The sequence below is a fragment of the Ovis aries genome, chromosome 25 (genome assembly GCF_016772045.2).
Source record: "Ovis aries strain OAR_USU_Benz2616 breed Rambouillet chromosome 25, ARS-UI_Ramb_v3.0, whole genome shotgun sequence".
NCBI classification, from domain to species: Eukaryota; Metazoa; Chordata; class Mammalia; order Artiodactyla; family Bovidae; genus Ovis; species Ovis aries.
In genome coordinates this window covers 37400394-37424611 of record NC_056078.1, presented here as the reverse complement: position 1 = coordinate 37424611, position 24218 = coordinate 37400394, and positions in this window count along the sequence as shown.

Here is a 24218-nt window from a genome sequence, read left to right as displayed (position 1 = left end):
TCCAGTAGTATATTGGACACCTTCTAAGGGCTCATCTTTCAGTGTCCCGTCTTTCTGCCTTTTCATACTGTTCATGGGGTTTTCAAGGGAAGAATGCTGAAGTGGTTTGCGTTTCCCTTCTCCAGTGGACCAGGTTTTGTCAGAACTCTCCACCATTACCCATCCCTCTTAGGTGGCTGTACACAGCATGGTTCATAGTTTCATTAAGTTACACGAAGCTGTGATCCATGTGATCATTTTGGTTAGTTTTCTGTGACTGTGATTTTCATTCTGTCTGCCCTCTGATGGATGTGTGTAAGAGGCTTGTGCAAGCTTCCTGATGGGAGGGATTGGCTCTGAGGAGAACTGGGTCTTGCTTGGGTGGGCAAGTCCATGCTTAGTAAAACTTAAATCCAATTTTCTGTTCCTGATTGGGGCTGTGTTCCCTCCTGTAGTTGGTTCTGAGGCCACCTCCTCCAAAAGGACTTATACCAGCATGCTGCACCTCCCAGGACAGCTGCTGTCAGTATCCTTGACCCCGCTGCAGGCTACTGTTAACCCATGCTTCCACCAGAGACTCCGAAACACTCACATCAAAGTCTGGCTCATTCTCTTCTGGGATCAGTGCTTCTTTCTCCTGGGTCCTAGTGCACACTAGTTTTTGTTTGTGCCCTCCAAGAGTCTCTGTTCCCCCAGTCCTGTGGAAGTTATATATTCAAATCCTGCTGAACTTCAAAGTCAGATTCCCTGGGGATTCTCAGTCCCTTTGCTGGATCCATAGGTTGGGAAGTTTGTTATGAGACCTAGAACTTTCACAGCAGTGCAAGAACTTCTTTGGTATAATTATTCCATTTATATCCCCCTATATCCTATGAGATGCATCATCTATTAATATATATTTTTCAGAAATAGCACCAAGATAAGAAGAGGTAAAACAACCCAAATTCACACAGCTGACAGTGGTGCATGTGTGTGTGTTTGGGGCGGGGCGGGGCGGTGGGGTGGGATTTGAAACTTACATCTGTGATCTTAATGGTTGTGTACCCTCTGTAATCTATTTGTGGTGCCATGTTGTTCTCTGAGGCTCTTAGTATATATAGCCAATGCTGGGGAATGTTTTACCTGAACATAAAATGAAACTGTAGAATACCTTGTCCATGGGTTTTAGGAATAGATTTCTTTACTTACTTATAGAGGAGACAAGAAAGGTAAAAATAGGCCGAGGACTATACAGAAAAAATACAGCAATTTATTCATTATGCATGTTATAATCTATTTTAAAATATTAATGAAAATAACAGATACCCATTTGCAATTCCTCTTTCTGCATCTTAGTGAGATGCCTAAAGTCAACTTTCAAATGCTCTAATAAAACAAACCATGAGGCACCTTAGAAAGTATTTAGAAAATTTTAGCTCAGCAAATGCTATATAGCCTAGTCATCACCAATAGTTTAGTAGTAAGTAACTGTGCAGTCCTAGGTAAGATAAGATATTCTTTGGTTCATTGCTGTAAAATAAAGCAGTTGACCTCTTTTCTAGCTTGAATGTTTAGGTAGATAACTATGTGGAGCAGTTTTGTTTATTTATTCATTTGTTTGCTTGAAGGCAAGTCTTATTAGGCATTTTGGTAGGAAATTGCAGCATTGAAGTTCATTAATACTTGGCCAAAAGTTTAATTTATGACTTCATAAAATTAAAACAGCCTCAGTCAATTGTTCAGTGGATAGCATTGTAGTCTGAGCTTTCTCACCTACCTATAAAATAAAGATACATGTTCCTTATTGATAACTTGTCATTATATGGAATAACATATGCAAAGTAACTCACAGTGTCCACATAGACAACATGCTTGAAAAAGTGCTGCTAGGATATATCTCACGTGGTATTAGGCTCCTAGCAACTACTATCTAAATTCAGTGGTCTGATATTTTTGTTTTCTTGCAGGGCTTGGGCTTAATACACATTTTACTTAACATGTATAAACACAGCAAGCTAATCAGTGCAGCTGTTTAGGGGGTTCAGAAATACTTTTATAAGGTAATGTTGAAGTCAGCATTTGTAGAGAGAAGTTAAAACAAATCTTGTGAAATATTTAAAGAAGATAAATGAACAACACTTTAGCTGACTTCAATATTTATTCCCCTAGACCAAAACTTACATCAACCTTCCCATTAAAATTTCCTCTGAGCACCTTATATATTAGTTAAAATGAAAACGCAGTTTTCCCCTATACTCTAGATTGTCATGAATATAAATACGTATTATTATAAATAGATAGACCTTGGAAACTGACTGCATTTATAAAGGGGAGAAATCACATAGCAATAACTTTCTATTACTATGACTGTGTATGGAAGAAATCCTATGTTACTGTGGTACAAAAACAAAAACGTGTTTAGCAATGAAAGATAAGTTATAGGTGGGTTGCTGGGAGAGCGGCCTGCCTGCTTCTTTGACTAATTTTCCAGCCACATCTATGCTTGCGTCTTTGCAAGCAGATCAGATTCATTTCTAGCACATTTCTGCTTTTGAGTTAACATTTTAAGATTGACTGTGGCTTAGATCATCTGGCTTCCCAAGTAGATCTGGGGGTGTGTAGCTGCATACCAATGAGGATTTACAATTCATTGCAAATAAAGCTCAGGGACATGGCAGTAAAAGTCCAGGGCCATTACAGGAAGTGACTACCACCTGTTAGGATTATTCTGTCAGTTTGTCTATTATTTTGTGTTTCTCTACTGAGTTACCACTATATACAACATACAGCCTTGGCATTGTGGGGAGTTAGAAAAAGTGCCTGGCAAAATTTTGTGATGATTATAATTCAGACTATTGAGAACAAGATTTTTGGTTCCAGTAAAAAAGGATTTGTGGCTCGTTTACCTTTATATTATTAGAACCCCTGTAGTTTGTTGTCTTAACAATGAGGACACAGATCACTGAATGATATACCCAGGAATACTTGTTCTTTGAGGCTTTCATCCAAATTTTGAAGAAGATGACCATGTCATGGCTGCCTTATTTTGGCCGTATAATCTTAATTAAGCATTAGGTTAGATTCAATGAGAGAGTTAGTCACTCAGTCATGTTTGATTCATGGCGATCCCCAAGGACTGTAGCCTGCCAGGCTCCTCTGTCCATGGGATTTCCCAGCAAGAATACTGGAGTGGGATACCATTTCCTTCTCTAGGGGATCTTCCTGATGCAGGGATGGAACCTGGGTCTTCTGCATTGCTGGCTGATTCTTTACTATCTGAGCCTTCAGGGAAGCCTAGATTCAGACATAGTAGCATTGAATGGGGAGTTCAGGTCAGTTCAGTTGCTCAGTCGTGTATGACTCTTGGTGACCCCATGAACTGCAGCACACCAGGCCTCCCTGTCCATCACAAACACCCAGAGTTTACCCAAAGTTATGTCCATTGAGTCGGTGATACTATCCAACTATCTCATCCTCTGTCGTCCCCTTCTCCTCCTGCCCTCAATCTTTCCCAGCAACAGGGTCTTTTCAAATTAGTGAGCTCTTTGCCTCAGGTGGCTAAAGTATTGGAGCCTCAGCTTCAACATTAGTCCTTCCAATGAACACCCAGGACTGATCTCCTTTAGGATGGACTGGTTGGATCTCCTTGCAGTCCAAGGGACTCTCAAGAGTCTTCTCCAACACCACAGTTCAAAAGCATCAATTCTTTGGCTCTCAACTTTCTTTATAGTCCAACTCTCACATCCGACATGACCACTGGAAAAACCATAGCCTTGACTAGATGGACATTTGTTGACAAAGTAATGTCTCTGCTCTTTAGTATGCTGTCTAGGTTGGTCATAGAAGGAAGGAAGGTTGGACACTTCCTTCCAAGGAGTAAGTGTCTTTTAATTTCATGGCTGCAGTCACCATCTGCAGTGATTCTGGAGCCCCCCAAAATAAAGTCTGTCACTGTTTCCACTGTTTCCCCATCTATTTCCCATGAAGTGATGGGACCAGATGCCATGATCTTCGTTTTCTGAATGTTGAGTTTTAAGCCAACATTTTTACTCTCCTCTTTCACTTTCATCAAGAGGCTCTTTAGTTCTTCTTTACTTTCTGCCATAAGGGTGGTGTCATCTGCATATCTGAGGTTATTGATATTTTTCCTGGCAATCTTTATTCCAGCTTGTGCTTCTTCCAGCCCAGAGTTTCTCTTGATGTATTCTGCATAGAAGTTAAATAAGCAGGGTGATAATATACAGTCTTGACATACTCATTCTCCTATTTGGAACTAGTCTGTTGTTCCATGCCCAGTTCTAACTGTTGCTTCCTGACCTGCATACAGATTTCTCAAGAGGCAGGTGAAGTGGTCTGGTATTCCCATCTCTTTCATAATTTTCCACAGTTTATTGTGACCTATTCAGTCAAAGGCTTTGGTATACTCAAAAAAGCAGAAATAAATGTTTTTCTGGAACTCTCTTGTTTTTTCCATGATCCAGCAGATGTTGGCAATTTGATCTCTGGTTCCGTTGCCTTTTCTAAAACCCGCCTGAATATCTGGAAGTTCACGGTTCACGTATTGCTGAAGCCTGGCTTGGAGAATTTAAAGAATTACTTTACTAGCATGTGAGATGAGTGCAATAGCGCCACGCAGCCACTCCTGCATGAATGGGGAGAAAGAACCATAAATTAAGAGATGAAAACTGGGTTTAGTCTTGACTTTCTATACCTCTGGACTCTCACTCAGTTTCTCTGGATTTCCTAAGCGGGGTTTATGCAGTGCTCTCCACCCTTGCTGTACATCCTAATCACCATGGGAATCTGTGAAATACACTAATGCTTGCTTTATTTCCAGGTAATTTGGTGAGAATCTCTGTAGGGGAGACCTGAGTATTCATATTGTTAAAATGTCTCCCGGGTGTCCAGTGGAAGCCAGGATTAATTCCACTACCCTGGATGATTCCTAAGAACCTTTGCCTGCTACTTAATGCAGGTGGGGGACTTGCCCTCCATTCACCTTGTATTTCTTTCCACCAGGCCTTATTTTCCACCCTCTTCTTATTTTCTTTTTCCTTCTTATTTGACTAACTCACCATGATGTGTGACAATGTAATCCTCTATGTTCCGCTATAAAACCAGGCAACATTTTTTAAAATGTGTTTTGTTTGCTTTTTTATTTTTACACTTTGTATTTTACATTGGAATACAGTTGATTAACACCACTGTGTTAGTTTCAGGTGTACAGCAGAGTGATCCAGTTATACATATAGGCAAAATTTTAAATCAGTATTTCCCTAGCATGAAAGCACAGTGCTGAGGTTCCTTCAGGTTTCAGAGCTGAATTCAGTCACAGAAAAAAACAAAGTTATTTGGCAAATGGGATGGGATAGACGTGGCTGTCATTTGGCCTTTTCCTGAGTGTTCTGATAGAAAAATTTCTTTGGGAATAAAAGATGACTATTTGACAGAACAGTTATTTCCTATTGGAAAATGACCACAATTCTCTCTTGTATCTTTAAAAATAAATTAGTTTGGTTATACTATGTTGTTTATGAACTGTGCCTGTGAAGACCATACAACCCACATATAAGAGATTTCTCAATTTCTCCTACTAAAGAACCTGGGGCATATACCATTTTATATTCTGATGATGAGAGTCTGAGTTGACAGTCTGGATTAATGCAGCCTTCAGCATCCATCTCAGGAGATTAGCAAATTGTAGGGAAGCTGTGATTGGTGGATAAAACATTGCTATATAACGTGCTCAAATTGACACCTGGTGGATAGATTTTTTTTCTGTGTCATTGTTTATAAAATTCTCGTAGATAAAAACTCTAATAACGAATTTGCTTTGTTATTTATTTTAGCTTGACTTTACCAAATGCACTGCAACCAGTCTTAATCTTCTTCATCTATCTCTTTACAGCTTAGAATGAATAACTTTAAATTAATCAACTGGTTACAAATTCCTTAATTCTATGCATCACATTTCTCATTCTTTGCAGTTCTTCTAACTAAAACTTGGAATTAGACTCATGGGGCTATGCTGTCAGTACTGGCTAGGTATTTAAAAGAGGCAGACTTATATTTTTTCTATGCCTCTGGGGAGTTTCTAGGAAGGAAAAAATTATATTCATTAAATATCTGAATTACTTGGAAGGAGAATAGAATTCTGTCTGGTCATCTCCTTAAGAAATATACATTTTTACTGCTGCAGTCTCCCTGAAGTAGTTCTTTGGGGAATCAGGAAAAATCCAGTATGTCAATCTTTCTTCCTGGTTAAATAATCACCTAGAGTATCAGGTAAATGTCACATTCATTCATTTTTTTCCCCAACAAATATCCATGAATGCTGACTATGTGTCAGGCACTGTCAGGCCTTAGGGATGAGAAATTAACTAAAGACTTTGCTTCTAGGATTGAACTAACAGAGAAAGGTCAAATGGCACTAACTACTGTGGAATAAACACAGAGGGTAATGGGCAGAGGGAGGGAGAAAGTGCTGTTATATATCTGGTAGTCAGGAAATTCTCTCTGGTATAGTCATATTTGAGCAGCATGTAAAGAAACAAAGAAATCAGTCAAGCTGGAATCTGGGGAAACGTTTTCAAGGCAGTGGTGACATAGTGTGCAAAGGCTCTCAGGCTGCAGAGTTCTTGGTCTGTTTGGGGAAAAGTGAGAAAACTGGTATGGTTGGAATAGAATGATGAAGGACCAGAGCTGTAGAAAGAAAGGTCAGATGCTCCACAAAGAATAGGTCATTAAGTCTCTGTAGGTTATGATAAGGATTTTGTTTTTATTCTGAAAGAGACTGTTGAATTACCTCATTATTATTTTTTAATTTAGTTTTTTATTGAAGGATAATTGCTTTATAGAGTTTTGTTGTTTTCTGTCAAACGTCAATATGAATCAGCCATAGGTATAACCTCATTATTATTTTCAAAGGATCAGTCTGGCTTCTGTGATGAGAATAGCTTTGCAAGCAGTTGTTGGGACAGAGAGGCCAGTTCAGAGGCTTCCTGTATTGTTCAGGTGAGCAATGATGATGGGTTGGTTTAGGGAAATGGGGCGCAGGTGGTATCAAGCAGGTAGATTCTGGAGTAATTTTGAAGACAGAGCTGAGAAATTAGATGATGGATTGAGTGTGGCATGAGAAAAGATAAAGAAGACTCTCAGTTTTGTTCTACAGATCATTGTCTTGAGATCTGCTATGGGACTATATCTCAGGTTTAGAAGTGAGAGGAAACAGGATTCAAATCTGCACACTGTCAGTGGTTTTCTTAAATGATATGAGCTTCAGTTTCTCCAAAGGTGTGCGCCTGTGTGCTCAGTCACCTGGTGAGGTCTGACTCTTTACGACCCTAAGGACTGAGCCTGCCAGGCTCCTCTGCCCATGGGGATTCTCCAGGCAAGAATACTGGAGTGGGTTGCCATGACCTCCTCTGGGGGGACTTTCCTGGCCCAGGTATTGAACCCACATTTCTTATGTCTGCTACATTGGCAGGCTTGTTCTTTCCCACTAGTGCCACTTGGGAAGCCCATACCTCACTAATAACTATACTAATAAGATACACTATCTTCAAGGTTTAAATTAAATAATAACTATAACTGGATTAAACTGTATATTGACATCTTAATTTCCATAGCAACACTATGAGAGAAGTGATGTTATTCCAATCATATGGACTCCAAAATCACTGCAGATGGTGACTGCAGCCATGAAATTAAAAGACGCTTGCTCCTTGGAATAAAAGCTATGATCAACCTAGACAGCATATTAAAAAGCAGAGACATCATTTTACCAACAAAGATCTGTTTAGTCAAAGCTATGATTTTTCCAGTAGTCTTGTATGGATGTGAGAGTTGGACTATAAAGAAAGCTGAGGGTTGAAGAATTGATGCTTTTGAGCTGTGGTGTTGGAGAAGACTCTTGAGAGTTCCTTGGACAGCAAGGAGATCCAAACAGTCCGTCCTAAAGGAGATCAGTCCTGAATATTCATTGGAAGGACTGATGCTGAAGCTGAATCTCCAATACTTTGGCAACCTGATGTGAAGAACTGACTCACTAGAAAAGACCCTAATGTTGGGAAAGATTGAGGGAGTGAGGAGAAGGGGATGACAGAGGATAAGATGGTTGGATGGCATCACTGACTCAATGACCATGAGTTTGAGTAAGCTCTGGGAGTTGGTGATGGACAGGGAAGCCTGTCCATGGGGTCCATGCAGTCCATGGGGTCACCAAGAGCTGGACATGACTGATTGACTGAACTGATGGATGAGGAAACTAAAACATAAAGGGATTACAGAATTTGTTAATGGTCATATAAAGAGCCAGATATGGGATTTGAAATCAGATCTGTCTCATACAGGAACCCAAGTCCCCAAACAGTTCATTGAAAACTGTAAAAATAATAATAATCATACTAATATTAATGTAGTAGCTAACATTGGACAGCATGCTATATCTTTTATTTCCTCAAGTACAGTATTTCTTTTATTTCTTACAACTTGGAAGTTGTCCACGTGTTATCTTTCTTTCACAAATGAGAAAGTAGAGACTTGTTCATATTGCATTGGCAATCAGCTCACACACTTGGAAGCCTGGCTCACAACTCAACACTGCACAGAGCAGTCTGCTCAACTAATGCCAAGTGGCCTCTCTATACTAAGGATTCAGTGTATATCCCTTCTTAGATGTGGGGGAAGGGAGAGTATGTGGGAAAGCTGAATGTAGAGATTCTTATAAAAACCCCTAAAGCTCTGAGGAACATCAGGTACCTGCCCACATAAGATGCCAGAGCAGTAGGCAGGAAGTGGCCACTTCAGCTCTCTGGCACATTTCTCTGAGGTTAATATTGCAAGATATTAATCTGCTTCTTCCTCCAAACCCAGAATTTATTGCATTTCTTCATTGTTTTTATTTTTCAGATATGATAAAGTATTTATCAGAAAGCACACCACTTTTGCAATTCATAAGTACTCTCCTTTCACCAGTAAATCCAATAGTTTCATGTTGACAGGAAAAAAAAAAAAGAGTACAAGTGAAAACTTGGCTATCTTTGGGATTTTTCTCCCCCTTGGAGAAATAAAAGCAAAAAGAAAAGAAAAAAAAATCGCCAACTATTTTAAAGGTAAAGTCTAACTGTATTTGGCAGATAATAAAGAGGAAAAATGTTTTTTACTATCAAACAACAGTAATGGATTGGTTTCCTTTTGTTTCATTGCAAATCCAACTGAATTTTTTTTTTCAGAGATCTTGTTTTTTCTTGCCAGGATCTGGTCAAAATCTCGCAGGAATTAAATCAATTCTTTATAAATCTACTTTTAGAACGGCAGAAATTAGAGACAGTTGTGGACAGAACTCCTTTGAACTGTCCTTGGTCATTTAAGATGGAAAATCCATTTATTCTGATGGTGAAATGCGGCTACAGGGATGTTTCTGTACCTTTTGCTACACTATGGGAAATGCAGTAAAAGTAGTACTCAGGACACTTAATGGTGGTTGAAGTATGATGTTGTGATCTAGAATATTAAAGGTGCAGACATTTTTGAACACCCTTGACATTTTGAACACCCATGACTAAGCATTCACATATACGAATTCAGTCTTCACAACCACCACCAGAGTGAGGCAGTTTTTGTCCTCATTTCAGAAATGAGGAAATAGTCTCAGAGAATCGAAATTGTCTAAAATACCTATGGAGTACAGTATATGGGGAGCTACCAAGGTATGCATCCGTAATTGCCTGATAGCTTCTCATGGCTGCTGTACATTGCAGCACCTTTTCTTAGCATCTTAACCCTCTTTTAGGGCTTCCCTGGTAGCTCGGCTGGTAAAGAATCTGCCTGCAATGCAGGAGACCCTGGTTCAGTTCCTGGGTTGGGAAGATCCCCTGAAGAAGGGAAAGGCTACCCACTCCAGTATTCTTGGGCTTTCCTGATGGGTCAGCTGGTAAAGAATCTGCCTGCAATGCGGGAGACCTGGGTTTGACCCCTGGGTTGGGAAGATCTGAAGAAGGGAATGGCTACCCACTGCAGTATTCTGGCCTGGAGAATTCCATGGATTGAATAGTCCATGGGGTCACAAAGAGTCTGACACAACTAAGTGACTTTCACTTAACCCTCTACTAACTTCCCTGTAAAATGGGGGTATGCATTTTCTGAAAAGATTAACTTTAGGTAACATATGTGAAGTGTACAGTATAATGTCTGGCATGTTTGAGGAAGTTTTGTTATTTCTGTTTTCTTTTTTTATTTGTTTGTTTTACCAAGTGTACTCATTTCCATTTTATGGAGATCTATGACCAGAGTACTAAGGAAAACCATCAAAGTTCCTAATGGTCTCCTGACACTGAAAAGTAGAGAAGGAATGCAAATTATTAGATTTTTAAGTTAGTAAGGAGCTATTAATTCTATGTAATATGTGATATATAATAATATAATACTGTACATATATTTTAACCTTAATGGTTTTATTTGGTGCATGTGTCAGTCAGGGTTGTACAAGAGAAAAAGAACCAGTAGCTTGGAGATAGGTACACTCTAGGCTTCCCAGGTGGCTCACTGGTAAAGAATCTGCCTGCCAGTGCAGGAAACATTAAGAGACATGGATTTGATCCCTGGGTCAGGAAGATCCCCTGGAGGAGGAAATGGCAAACCACTCCAGTATTCTTGCCTGGAAGATTCCACAGACATAGGAGCCTGGTGGGCTGCAGTCCATGGGATTGCAAAGACTACATGACTAAGTACACACGTAGACCAACAGATGCACAGATGTGTATACGTATGTGTGCTGTGCTACTGTGTATTACAAATATAATACTATAAGTTATAAGGTTATAGTATTACAATGATATATGAAAGTTATAATGTTATAGCTGTATGTGACATGGCTACAGTCCACAGGCAGAATTTCTTCTTCCTTGGAGTACTTTACTTTTCCCCTCAAGATCTTTCACCTAATCAGAGGAAGTCCACCCCGATTACCAATTGAAGAATAACCTTCAATTGATTGCAGAGTATTCACCACATCTGCATAATATCTTTATAGCAATACCTAAATTAATGTTTAATTATTTGGGTACTATTGCCTACAAGATTAACACATAAGACTGTCTATCACAGTACTCATTTGCCTCACTGTGCAACAGCAGGAAACTTGTCTGAATCATTTTATCACACTTGATAATCAAAGATCCAGGCTGTTATTATTTTTTAGATTATCTCCATGGGGACAGGGAAATCAATAGAGGAAGAGGCATTGCTTTTCCTTGAGTCTGCACATTTTCCTTAAAAAGTAGCTATTGTAGTATTTGTTCTTACTGAATTATTTGCAAAATGCCTTGAATTCAATATTTTCTTGAAGGCAAACACTTGTTAAATTATTCATAGTGCTTCTTTCTAAGAATAATTCGATTACCTGCTGCCTACATCAGCTAGGAGACTGTAGTACTGAAATTTGAGATTTATAATATTTTATGTGCATTTTTCCTTGACTAATCTATCCTGTATTTAGAAATGGGAAAGTGATAAACTCTGAAAGCAATTTATGGAGTGTGCTTTATGCTGATGGGGTTTGGGATTTTAGAAAAGGTGATCAGAGAAAGGTTTGCTGACAAATTGACATTTGAAGAAACATCAGAAAGAAATGAAGAGGAGAGGCATGTAATCATCTGGGCAAAATGTATTCTAGGCAAAATTCATCTGATTGAAGAATGTATGGTGTACTCTGGCACAAATGAAATGGTGTGACTAGAAGGGATTTAATGAGAGGAAAGTAGTAATAAAAGAAAGCAGTTGTTAGATTATTTTTTAATAATACTCCCTTCCCTACTTCCATGAGAGGATATACTTCCTTGCTCCAATTTTGTTGATTTGGCAATGTAACTGGCATTGAAACTGATAAATATGCTGCTCAGATCTTCTTCAAACAAGCCTGCTTCAACATCATAACTGGAACTAGAACTTCCAGTTCTAGTGTGGTCCCTCTGATACATTACAGTGTTCACACAGAGACAAAACTTCTACTAGACTGTTCTTGGCCAGCTACTGTTCATTGCCTGTGCATGAGCACCAGTATCATTTTTGTGGAATGTAATCTCCCTTGCATAGGACTTTAGACTCAAAGATTGCACATCAGTCTAGCTGAAACTTTCTTAGAACTGCACTGCAATCTGATATTCACACTACCTATTTCTTCCTCCCCTCATTATAAAATTATCAGACTTGGATTGCAACTTTGCAATGAAAATTCTTCTGCCTAATAGTACCTATACCCATTGTCCTTCACTGGCCTTCCCCTACTGAATCTCTTACAATTCCAATCCATTTCTAGCATCTGGTTTTTAGCAGAGCTGAACACAGTACACTTAACCTAGCTTCATACTGTTACATTGTACTCCCTGCAGATTGATTTTGGATGGTCATGTGGCATGCACTGAGCAAAGATAAGGAGTATGTGAAGCAAAACCAGACCCTATCTGTAGTTTGAATCAATTGCACCTGAGCCTAGACGACCACCACAGAACCACAATCATTCCATAGCTATGAGCATATAGGTGACTTACAATGCTATGCTAATGTTTGCTATATAGCAAAGTGACTCAGCTATATATATATATACACACACATTTTTAATAAACAGTATTTTCCAACTTTCATATCACTAAAATGGGAAGGGTAATGTAACCTAATAAAAGGACTGCTGTAAAAATTAATTGCCCTCATGTACAGGATAAACATTTTAGGAATATCTACAAGGAATTTAATTTGTTTAAAAAGGACAAGTTGACAAATAGCTACAGTGATCATGGAAAAATACATCCGGTTTAAATTTGGGAAACATGCTGAAATAGATAGATTAAGGTAAGATAAAGAGAGCAAATAAAATATATATGTGTGTAGTAACCAATGGTGATTATAAAATAAGGACCATATTCTCAAAAGACATCCCAGTGATATGTAGTAAGACACAAATTAATGAATGGATCCAAATAGCAGTTGTGCTTCTGTTACTTAACATGATATAAAAATGTGTAAGCATCATGGCCAGCAGATGAAACTTATAACACCTATAAGAAAACTTATGACCAAAGCATAAAATAATAAGACCCATGGAATTAGAGGCTTGTTTGTATTGTAGTTTCTTTCATGACCAACTTTAAGTCATTCACATATGAAAGGGCTATTTAAAATTAGAAACAGTTGTCTAGTCACTCAGTGTGTCTGACTCTTTGCCACCACATGGACTGCAGCATGCCAGGCTTCCCAGTTCTTCACCATCTCCAGGATCTTGCTCAAACTCATGTCCTTTGAGTCAATGATGCCATCCCATCAGGTCATCCTCTGTCGTCCCCCTTCTCCTGCCTTCAGTCTTTCCCAGCATCAGGATCTCATCCAGGGACTTCATGCTCCGTATCAGGTAGCCAAAGTACTGGAGCTTCAGCTTCAGCATCATCCTTCCAATGAATATTCGGGACTGATTTCCTTTAGGATGGCCTGGTTGGGTCTCTTTGCAGTCCAAGGGACTCTCAAGAGTCTTGCCAACACCACAGTTCAAAAGTGTCAATTCTTTGATACTCAGACTACTTTACGGTCCAACTCTCACATCTGTACGTGACTCCTGGAAAAACCATAGCTTTGACTATACAGACCTTTACTGGAAAAGTAATGTATCTTTAATATGCTGTCTAGGTTTGTCATAGCTTTTCTTACATGGAGCAAGCGTGTTTTAATTTCATAGCTGCAGTCTCCATCCCAGTGATTTTGGAGCCCAAGAAAATAAAGTCTGTCACTGCTTCCATTGCATCCCTATCTATTTGCCATGAAATGAGGAGATCAGATGCTATGATCTTAGATTTGTGAATGCTGTTTTAAGGCAGCTTTTTCACTCTCCTCTTTCATCTTTATCAAGAGGCTCTTTAGTGCCCATTCTCTTTCTGCCATAAGAGTGGTGTCATCTACATATCTGAGGTTATTGATATTTTTCCCTGCAATATTGATTCCAGTTTGTGATTCATCTAGCCTGGCATTTCACATGATGTCCTCTGCATATAAGTTTTGTAAACAGGGTGACAATATACAGCCACGATGTACTCCTTTCCCAATTTGGAACCGGTCCATTGTTCCATGTCTGGTTCTAATTGTTGCTTCTTGACCTGTATACAGATTTCTCAGGAGGTAGGTAATGTGGTCTGGTATTCCCATCTCTTGATGAATTTTCCAAAGTTTACTGTGATCAACATAGTTAAAGGCTTTCAGTTCAGTTCAGTTCAGTTGCTCAGTCATGTCTGACTCTTTGCGACTCCATGAGTCACAGTACGCCTGGTCTTCCTGTCCATCACCATCTCCCGGAGTTCACTCAAACTCACGTTCATCGAGTCAGTGATGCCATCCAGTTAGCTCATCCTTTGTCATCCCCTTTTCCTCCTGCCTGCAATCCCTCCCAGCATCAGAGTCTTTTTCCAATGAGTCAACTCTTTGCATGAGGTGGCCAAAGTACTGCAGTTTCAGCTTTAGCATGAGTTCTTCCAAAGAACACCCAGGGTTGATCTCCTTCAGAATGGACTGGTTGGATCTACTTGCAGTCCAAGGGACTCTCAAGAGTCTTCTCCAACACCACAGTTCAAAGGCATCAATTCTTCAGCGCTCAGCTTTCTTCACAGTCCAACTCTCACATCCATACATGACCACTGGAAAAACCATAGCCTTTACTAGACGGACCTTTGTTGGCAAAGTAATGTCTCTGCTTTTCAATATCTAGGTTGGTCATAACTTTTCTTCCAAGGAGTAAGCGTCTTTTAATTTCATGGCTGCAATCACCATCTGAAGTCTTTATTATAGTCAATAATGCAGAAGTAGATGTTTTTCTGGAACTCTCTTGCTTTTTCGATGATCCACTAGGCTTCCCTGCTGGCTCAGAGGTGAAAGCGTCTGCCTCCAATGCGGGAGACCTGGGTTTGATCCCTGGGGTGGGAAGATCCCCTGGAGAAGGAAACAGCAACCCTCTCCAGTATTCTTCCCTGGAGAATGCCATGGACAGAGGAGCCTGGTAGGCTACAGTCCATGGGGTCGCAAAGAGTCAGACACGACTGAGCGTCTTCACCTCACTTCACCTCTTGCTTTTTCGATGATCCAGCAGATATTGGCAATTTGACCTCTGATTCCTCTGCCGTTTCTAAATCCAGCTTGTACATCTGGAAGTTCTTGGTTCACATACTGTTGAAGCCTAGCTTGAAAGTTTTGAGCATGACCTTGCTTGCATGTGAAGTGAGTATAGTTGTGTGGTAGTTTGAGCATTCTTTGGCATTGCCCTTTGTTGGGATTGGAATGAAAACTGACCTTTTCCAGTCCTGTGGCCACTGCTGAGTTTTCCAAATTTGCTGGCATATTGAGTACAGCACTTTCATGGCATCATCTTTTAGGATTTGAGATAGCTCAGCTGAAATTCTATCACCTCCACTAGCTTTGTTCATATTGATGCTTCCTAAGGCCCACTTGACTTCACACTCCAGGATGTCTGGCTCTAAATGAGTGATCACATCATCATGGATATCCACGTCATTAAGACCTTTTTTGTATAGTTCTTCTGTGTATTCTTGTCATCTCTTGTTAATGTCTTCTACCTCAGTAATATAGTAATAGAATTTAGAATAAAGGAAAAGGAGCATAACTGTTTCAACATACATAGAAAAGGCATTTGATAAAAGTCAAATTTCTACCTTAAGGAGTACTAGAACAGAATTCCCTTGGCATTATTTCTATAATGAACTTTATGCTTAATTTTGAGATTGTTAAATTATTCTAGTTTAGAAAACCATTTAGTGATTATCTTAACATCTACAATATACATATTCTAAAACATACACACAACAGTAGTCATTACTTTTTAATATTCTTCATGAGGTAAATGCAGTACGATATGTTCAGATGAGAGAGTACAATGCATCTCAAGGAGGACAAATTTCAAGACACAACTTTAGGGGAAGAAATAAATTTAATCAGTTAAGTCCCAGTGCAGCTCCAATGTTGCCATGCTGTTTTTGAGCATCAGATCATTGCAACTTAGGGAGATACATAATTAAGACTGTAAGATTCCCTTATTTTATTTGGAACTATAATATATTTACAGTATCATATATAAATCTGAAGACCAAAAATTATATATTGCAAATATGAAATATCTCTGAAAAATTTTTGACCCATGTAATGTTCTAGCATAGAGATTAGCAAACTCTACTGTAAAGAGCTAGGTAGTAAATATTTCAGTCTTTGTAACCACAAATATGTGTGCATGCATGCTAAGTCACTTCAGTTATGTCCAACTCTTTATGACCCAATGGACTGCAGTCCACCAGGCTCCTTTGTCCATGGGATTCTCCAGGCAACAATAATGGAGTGAGTTGCCAAGTCCTCCTCCAAGGGATATTCCCAACCCAGGGATCAAACCCACAACTCTTATGTCTCCTGATTGGCAGGCAGGTTCTTTACCACTGGTGCTACCTAATAAGTCCCAACCACAAATGAGCTCTATCAAAAATTTGTCTCCGTTACTTTTTTTTCAACCATCTAACGTTAAAAAAAAACTATCAGTTCTTTTATCTGATCTAGTGTAAGGACACACAATAATCCACTAGGATTGTTTCCATGTCCTGGCTATTATAAACAGTGCTGCGATGAACATTGGGGTACATGTGTCTCTTTCAATTCTGGTTTCCTCGGTGTGTATGCCCAGAAGTGGGATTGCTGGGTCATAAGGTAGTTCTATTTGCAATTTTTTAAGGAATCTCCACACTGTTCTCCATAGTGGCTGTACTAGTTTGCATTCCCACCAACAGTGTAGGAGGGTTCCCTTTTCTCCACACCCTCTCCAGCATTTATTGCTTGCAGATTTTTGGATCGCAGCCATTCTGACTGGTGTGAAGTGGTACCTCATTGTGGTTTTGATTTGCATTTCTCTAATAATGAGTGATGTTGAGCATCTTTTCATGTGTTTGTTAGCCATCCGTATGTCTTCTTTGGAGAAATGTCTATTTAGTTCTTTGGCCCAGTTTTTGATTGGGTCGTTTATTTTTCTGGAGCTGAGCTGCAGAAGTTGCTTGTATATTTTTGAGATTAGTTGTTTGTCAGTTGCTTCATTTGCTATTATTTTCTCCCATTCAGAAGGCTGTCTTTTCACCTTGCTTATATTTTCCTTTGTTGTGCAGAAGCTTTTAATTTTAATTAGATCCCATTTGTTTATTTTTGCTTTTATTTCCAGAATTCTGGGAGGTGGATCATAGAGGATCCTGCTGTGATGTTTATAATAGCCAGGACATGGAAACAACCTAGATGTCCATCAGTAGATGAATGGATAAGAAAGCTGTGGTACATATACATAATGGAGTATTACTCAGCCGTTAAAAAGAATTCATTTGAATCAGTTCTGTTGAGATGGATGAAACTGGAGCCGATTATACAGAGTGAAGTAAGCCAGAAAGAAAAACACCAATACAGTATACTAACACATATATATGGAATTTAGGAAGATGGCAATGACGACCCTGTATGCAAGACAGGGAAAGAGACACAGATGTGTATAACGGACTTTTGGACTCAGAGGGAGAGGGAGAGGGTGGGATGATTTGGGAGAATGACATTCTAACATGTATACTATCATGTGAATTGAATCGCCAGTCTATGTCTGACGCAGGATGCAGCATGCTTGGGGCTGGTGCATGGGGATGACCCAGAAAGATGTTATGGGGAGGGAGGTGGGAGGGGGGTTCATGTTTGAGAATGCATGTAAGAATTAAAGATTTTAAAATTAAAAATAAATAAATAAATAAATAAATTAAAAAAAAAAATCCACTAGGAAAATGAAGGTCTTCTGATGGAGCATTCAACAGAGTGAATTCGTTACTGAGATTGTTTTACAGACTTTATTCTTATAAATAACTCTGGGGCTTAAAACAGGAGCTATTCATAAAAAGGCTTGACAGAACTTATGTTGAACACTCATAGTAATTCCAAATAAATACTATTACTTGGTGTCTGATATATTACACAAAATGCATTTGATTTCAGAAATTAAATTCTGAAAAGTATAACATTAGTTTCTAGAATGCTAAGCTCTACAATTATTTCACCCTTTTCGTGGTTCTTTCTATATCATCTTTGTTCTTCCCAAACCCTTTCTTCTGCCCAAATTTAACAGCACTGAAATTTTGCTTATTTTCAACATTGTAATCCATTTTTAATGTCCCTTCAATGTTTTCATCAGAAGAGAGAAAAAAAGCAAATATGAATGGTGAGTAAATTGTTTTTTATACTCCCATGAAGAACTTATGAATGGAATCTTGGAGCTTATACTTTCTAAAGGTGTTAAATATTAATGATTATGCCTATTTATTTTAATAAAACAATTACTATGTAATATAAATAGAGAAAACTTTTGGTCATTTAGTATAAAAATTGTTTCCTGCTAGCCATCAGCACATCTCCACACCAATAACAAAAATGATTTATTTTCTCAATGGAGAAAGTATTTAATACCTACTAAAGAGGAGAGTGAAAAAGTTGGCTTAAAGCTCAACATTCAGAAAATGAAAATCATGACATCCAGTCCCATCACTTCATGGGAAATAGATGGGGAAACAGTGGAAACAGTGTCAGATTTTATATTTTGGGGGCTCCAAAATCACTGCAGATGGTGACTGCAGCCATGAAATTAAAGGATGTTTACTCCTTGGAAGAAAAGTTATGACCAACCTAGATAGCATATTCAAAAACAGAGACATTACTTTGCCAACAAAGGTCCATCTAGTCAAGGCTATGGTTTTTCCTGTGGTCATATATGGATGTGAGAGTTGGACTGTGAAGAAAGCTGGGCACCGAAGAATTGATGCTTTTGAACTGTGGTGTTGGAGAAGACTCTTGAGAGTCCCTTGGACTGCAAGTAGATCCAGCCAGTCCATTCTGAAGGAGATCAGCCCTGGGATTTCTTTGGAAGGACTGATGCTAAAGCTGAAACTCCAGTACTTTGGCCACCTCATGTGAAGAGTTGACTCATTGGAAAAGACTTTGATGTTGAGAGGTATTGGGGGCAGGAGGAGAAGGGGATAACAGAGGATGAGATGGCTGGACGGCATCGCTGACTTGATGGACGTGAATCTGAGTGAACTCCGGGAGATGGTGATGGACAGGGAGGCCCGGTGTGCTGCGATTCATGGGGTCGCAAACAGTCGGACATGACTGAGCAACTGAACTGAACTAAAATAGTCCAGATTTATTTATGGATTGTCATTTTTCTGTAATGAGAATTCATGAATTTGATACTATTGAGGTATACCATCATTTCAGTTTCAGCTTCAGCATAAGTCCTTCCAACGAATACCCAGGACCGATCTCCTTTAGGGTGGACTGGTTGGATCTCCTTGCAGTCCAAGGGACTCTCAAGAGTCTTCTCCAACACCACAGTTCAAAAGCATCAATTCTTTGGTGCCCAGCTTTCTTCACAGTCCAACTCTCACATCCATACATGACCACAGGGAAAACCATAGCCTTGATTAGATGGACATTTGTTGGCAAAGTAATGGCTCTGCTTTTGAATATGCTGTCTAGGTTGGTCATAACTTTCCTTCCAGGAGTAAGTGTCTTTTAATTTCATGGCTGCGATCACCATCTGCAGTGATTTTGGAGCCCAGAAAAATGAAGTCTGACACTGTTTCCACTGTTTCCCTGTCTATTTCCCATAAAGTGATGGGACCAGATGCCATATGTGACAGCTAAGGAACTGTGTATCCAGGAGTTTAAGTAACTTGATTGATGTCATTTATCCTATCAGGTTTCCCTTTATCCTGAAGTCAGCATCAGCAACATATTCTACATCTAACTGGACCTGAGAAGATGGAGATGAACCCGTAAGAGTTTTAGTGCATTATGGGCCAGTGGACTAAGCTCAATTTGACACTGCAAAAAACAGGGCAGTAATAGAAGACAACACTTTTCATTATATACATTTCATACTAAGTCATTTAATAAAGACATAGTGATTTCTACTATATTCTAGTACAATAAGGTCCTTGGTGGATGGCAAAGATACGTAAACACCTCAAGGAGTAGATACACGATCTGGTGAGAAAAGACCTATAGACACCGTTAATAATTCCCAATAATTGATTGATGAGTCAACCTGATTGGACCTAAAATAGATTCTGTAGGTTCAATTGGGATATTTTACAAAAATCCCACTGAGAATAAACCTGTCAGATCACTTGCCCTTTGCTATGTCACCATTTATTATAAAATTTGAGCAGAGGCAAAGTAAGTTGTATGATGGACATTCTATTAAACAATGAAAATAGTTCCTTATGGAAAGAATGGGAATAATTTTGCTATTTAGCCATGTGTTTGGGAAATATTTAATAGTTGTTGACTTGAAGCTTTTTTCCTTATCCCAGTTCTCTGATTCCCCAACACCAACATGGATGTACAGAAATGCAATTCAGTTCTGACACTGATTAACTGGAGTTAGCCCAGCCTCTTTTGGTTCATTCTGTCTCATATGTTAAGTATCTACTAAGTCACCTCAGTCATGTTCAACTCTTTGTGACCCCATGGACTGTATGTAGCCCACCAGCTCCTCTGTTACAGGATTGTTTAGGCAAGAATACTGAAGTGGATTGCCATTTCCTCCTCCAGGGGATCTTCCTGACTCAGGGATCAAACATGGGTCTCCCACATTGCAGGCAGATTCTTTAACATTTAAGCCACCAGGGAAGCCTACTGTTTATTGTAAAGAATATAATTCACTTTAATATTAAGAATACAATACACCTTATTACAAAGGAAACAACAGCCAGATGGAAGAGATGCATAGAGTAAGGTATGGGGGAAGATTTAGGGGTGTGTTTCCATGTTTCCTCTGGGTGGACCAGTCTCACAGAACCTGGATATGTTTACCAGCCCAGAAGCTCTCTGAGCCCCATCCTGTGGGTGTTTTTCTGGAGCTTTCATTACATAGATACACTTGATTAAACCATTGACACTGGCAATTGAATTCAACCTTCAGTGAGGTCAGAGGTGGGGTTGAAATTCCATCCTCTAATGACATGGTTTTTGCCTCCGAGAATCAGCCCCCATCTTGTGCTATTTAGAGTCCACCAATAGTGACTTCACTAGTATAAACTCAGATATGATTGAAAATAGCTCATTATGAATGACGAAAACTATTTCTATCCTTCAGGAGATTCTGAGCATTTTAGGAGCTCTGTTCCAGGAGCCAGGGACAAGGACTAAAGATTTTTCACTCTACTACAAGGCTGAATGAAACATCTTTAGACCAACTCTGTATTTACTGTCAAGATTATCAAACAGTGTTTGAAGAAATAGCTAAAGCTTGGAAAGATATCACTTTTGATAGCTAATAATAATAATAATAAAATTTATCTGGGGCTCTTATGGGCCAGGTAAATGCATTCAGATTTGAGACTGAGAATAGGACTATGCACTCCCATCATATAAAAGTCAATACATGTCCAATATTTTTTTCTGTGAATTACAAAAGGTAAACTTTTGTTTTCTTAGCTTCTACCTCTGGCAGTTATTCTTGAGTGGAAAGTGAAAAAGAACTGGTGAATCAAGAAAATTTAGGTGCTACAATTTGCATGCTAGCCTAGATAAATCTCTGCATTTCTCTGTTTCTTTGAATACTGAATTGAGTACAGATATTCTTCACAACTTTGTTTACCTAATTATGAATCCTAAGTCTATCAAATTATAATTGAAAACTTTTCTTTTTCTGCTACTGATAAGAACCTAATTGATTAAATCTTTCCCCTCTAGAACAGTGTTTGACATTTACAGTAAGTGTGCATTTTATAGGATTCCTGAATTTGTGAAGTTTTCTATTGCTTTCTCATTGCTGTTTTCATGGATGTTTAAGGAAATGGCAACCCACTCCAGTACTCTTGCCTGGAAAATCCCATGGATGGAAGAGCCTGGTAGGCTATAGTCCATAGTGTCACAAAGAGTCAGACACGACTGAGTGACTTCACCTCACCTTCATCATATTAGGGACTTCCCTGATGGTGCAGACGGTATAGAATACGCCTGCAATGCAGGAGACTGGGTTCTATCCCTGGGTTGGAAAGAGCCCCTAGAGAAAGGAATGGCAACCCACTCCAGTATTCTTGCCTGGAGAATTCCATGGACAGAGGAGCCTGATGGGCTATATTAGTTTCATATTTTGAAACAGATCGGCCTGCATAATGACCTTAATAAAATTATTGTTGTAGAGGTTCAGAGATCCTAGATTTGATTTAAAATGATCTATTATTATTATTTTTAATCAAGCATCTGATGTTTACTTTTCCATCTCATTCATCTTTTAAAAATTAAATATATATATGTATTTTTATATATTCTTTATTCAGATTATTTTCCCATGTAGATTATTAGAGTATTGAGTAGAATTCTCAGTGCTATTCAGTAGACCCCTCCAAAAGTATGCTTCTGTTTCCTCTAGTCTTGAAGAGTTCCTGTGATCAAGCCTCACTGGCCTTTAAACTCAAATATCTGGGGGTGCCTCTTCTCGATGCCAGACCCCCAAACTTGGGAGCCTGATGTGGGCCTCAGAACTCTCACTCCTGTGGGAGGACCTCTGTGATGTAATTATTTTTCAGTTTATGAGCTTCCTACCCAATGGGTATGGGATGTGAGTGCTTTGCGAATCTCATCTCATTGTGCTTCTTCATTGTCTTTGGAAGTAGAGTATATTTTTTATTAGGTTCCAGACCTTTTTTTGTCAATGAGGGTTCAGTAGTTAGTTGTGATTTGAGTGTTTCCTGAGAGGAGGTGAGCTCAGTTCCCTCTACTCTGCCATTTCATCTGGCATCAGCCAAAAATTATCTATTATTTTTAAAATGACCTATATCAATATTTGCTTTTATACTTTATTCAAAATAAAGTGTCTTTTGCTGCTTGTTACTTGCAACTTTGAAGGAGTTCAATTTCTAAGAAAAATAAGCTTCTCCTCTGTAGTGAAAGGAAGATATATTTTGCCAAACCTAGATGCACGGCCAGGCTTCCCTGGCGGCTCAGGCAGTAAAGTATCCACCTGCAGTGCAGAGACCTGGCTTCAGTCCTTGGGCTGAAAATAGCCTGGCGAAGGGAATGGCAACCCACTCCTGTATCCTTGCCTGGGAAATCCAAAGGACAAGGGAGCCTGGCAGACTATAATCCATGGGGTCACAGAGTCAGACATGACTGAATGTCTAAGGAAACATGCAAATGTATGGGCAGGTAAGGCAGATGATCAAATTCAGGAAAGGGATGAACTTTTAGCTAGACTGGGAGCTATGGTTTAAAGATTGAGCTTCTGGAAACTAAATAAGGAATAGTTTGGGCTAAGATGCAGTCTGCATATAATGAAGGAGTCCCTCCAAATAACAGAAGGAAAGGGGTTTAATCCTATAATTAAATACATTCATTGAGAATTAGACATGGAATAAGATGCATCCTAGAAATTTCACCTAGAGCCAGACATCCTGGAATGCGAAGTTAAGTGGGCCTTAGGAAGCATCACTATGAACAAAGCTAGTGGAGGTGATGGAATTCCAGTTGAGCTGTTTCAAGCCCTAAAAGATGATGCTGTGAAAGTGCTGCACTCAATATACCAGCACATTTGGAAAACTCACCAGTGGCCACAGGACTGGAAAAGGGCTGTTTTCATTCCAATCCCAAAGAAAGGCAATGCCAAAGAATGATCAAACTACCGCACAATTGCACTCATCTCACATGCTAGTAAACTAATGCTCAAAATTCTCCAAGGCAGGCTTCAGCAGTATGTGAACTGTGAATTTCCAGATGTTCAAACTGGATTTAGAAAAGGCAGAGTAATCAGCGATCAAATTGTCAACATCCACTGAATCATAGAAAAAGCAAGAGAGTTCCAAAAAAAATCTACTTCTGCTTTATTGACTATGCCAAAGCCTTTGACTGTGTGGATCATGACAAACTGTGGAAAATTCTTCAAGAGATGGGAATACCAGACCAGCTGACCTGCCTCCTGAGAAATCTGTATGCAGGTCAAGAAGCAACAGTTAGACCTGTACTTGGAACAACAGACTGGTTCCAGATCAGGAAAGGAGTATGTCAAGGCTGTATATTGTCACCCTGCTTATTTAACTTACATGCAGTGTACATCTCACAAAATGTCAGGCTGGATGAAGTGCAAGCTGGAATCAAGATTGCCGGGAGAAATATCAATAATTTCAGATAAGGAGATAACACCACCCTTA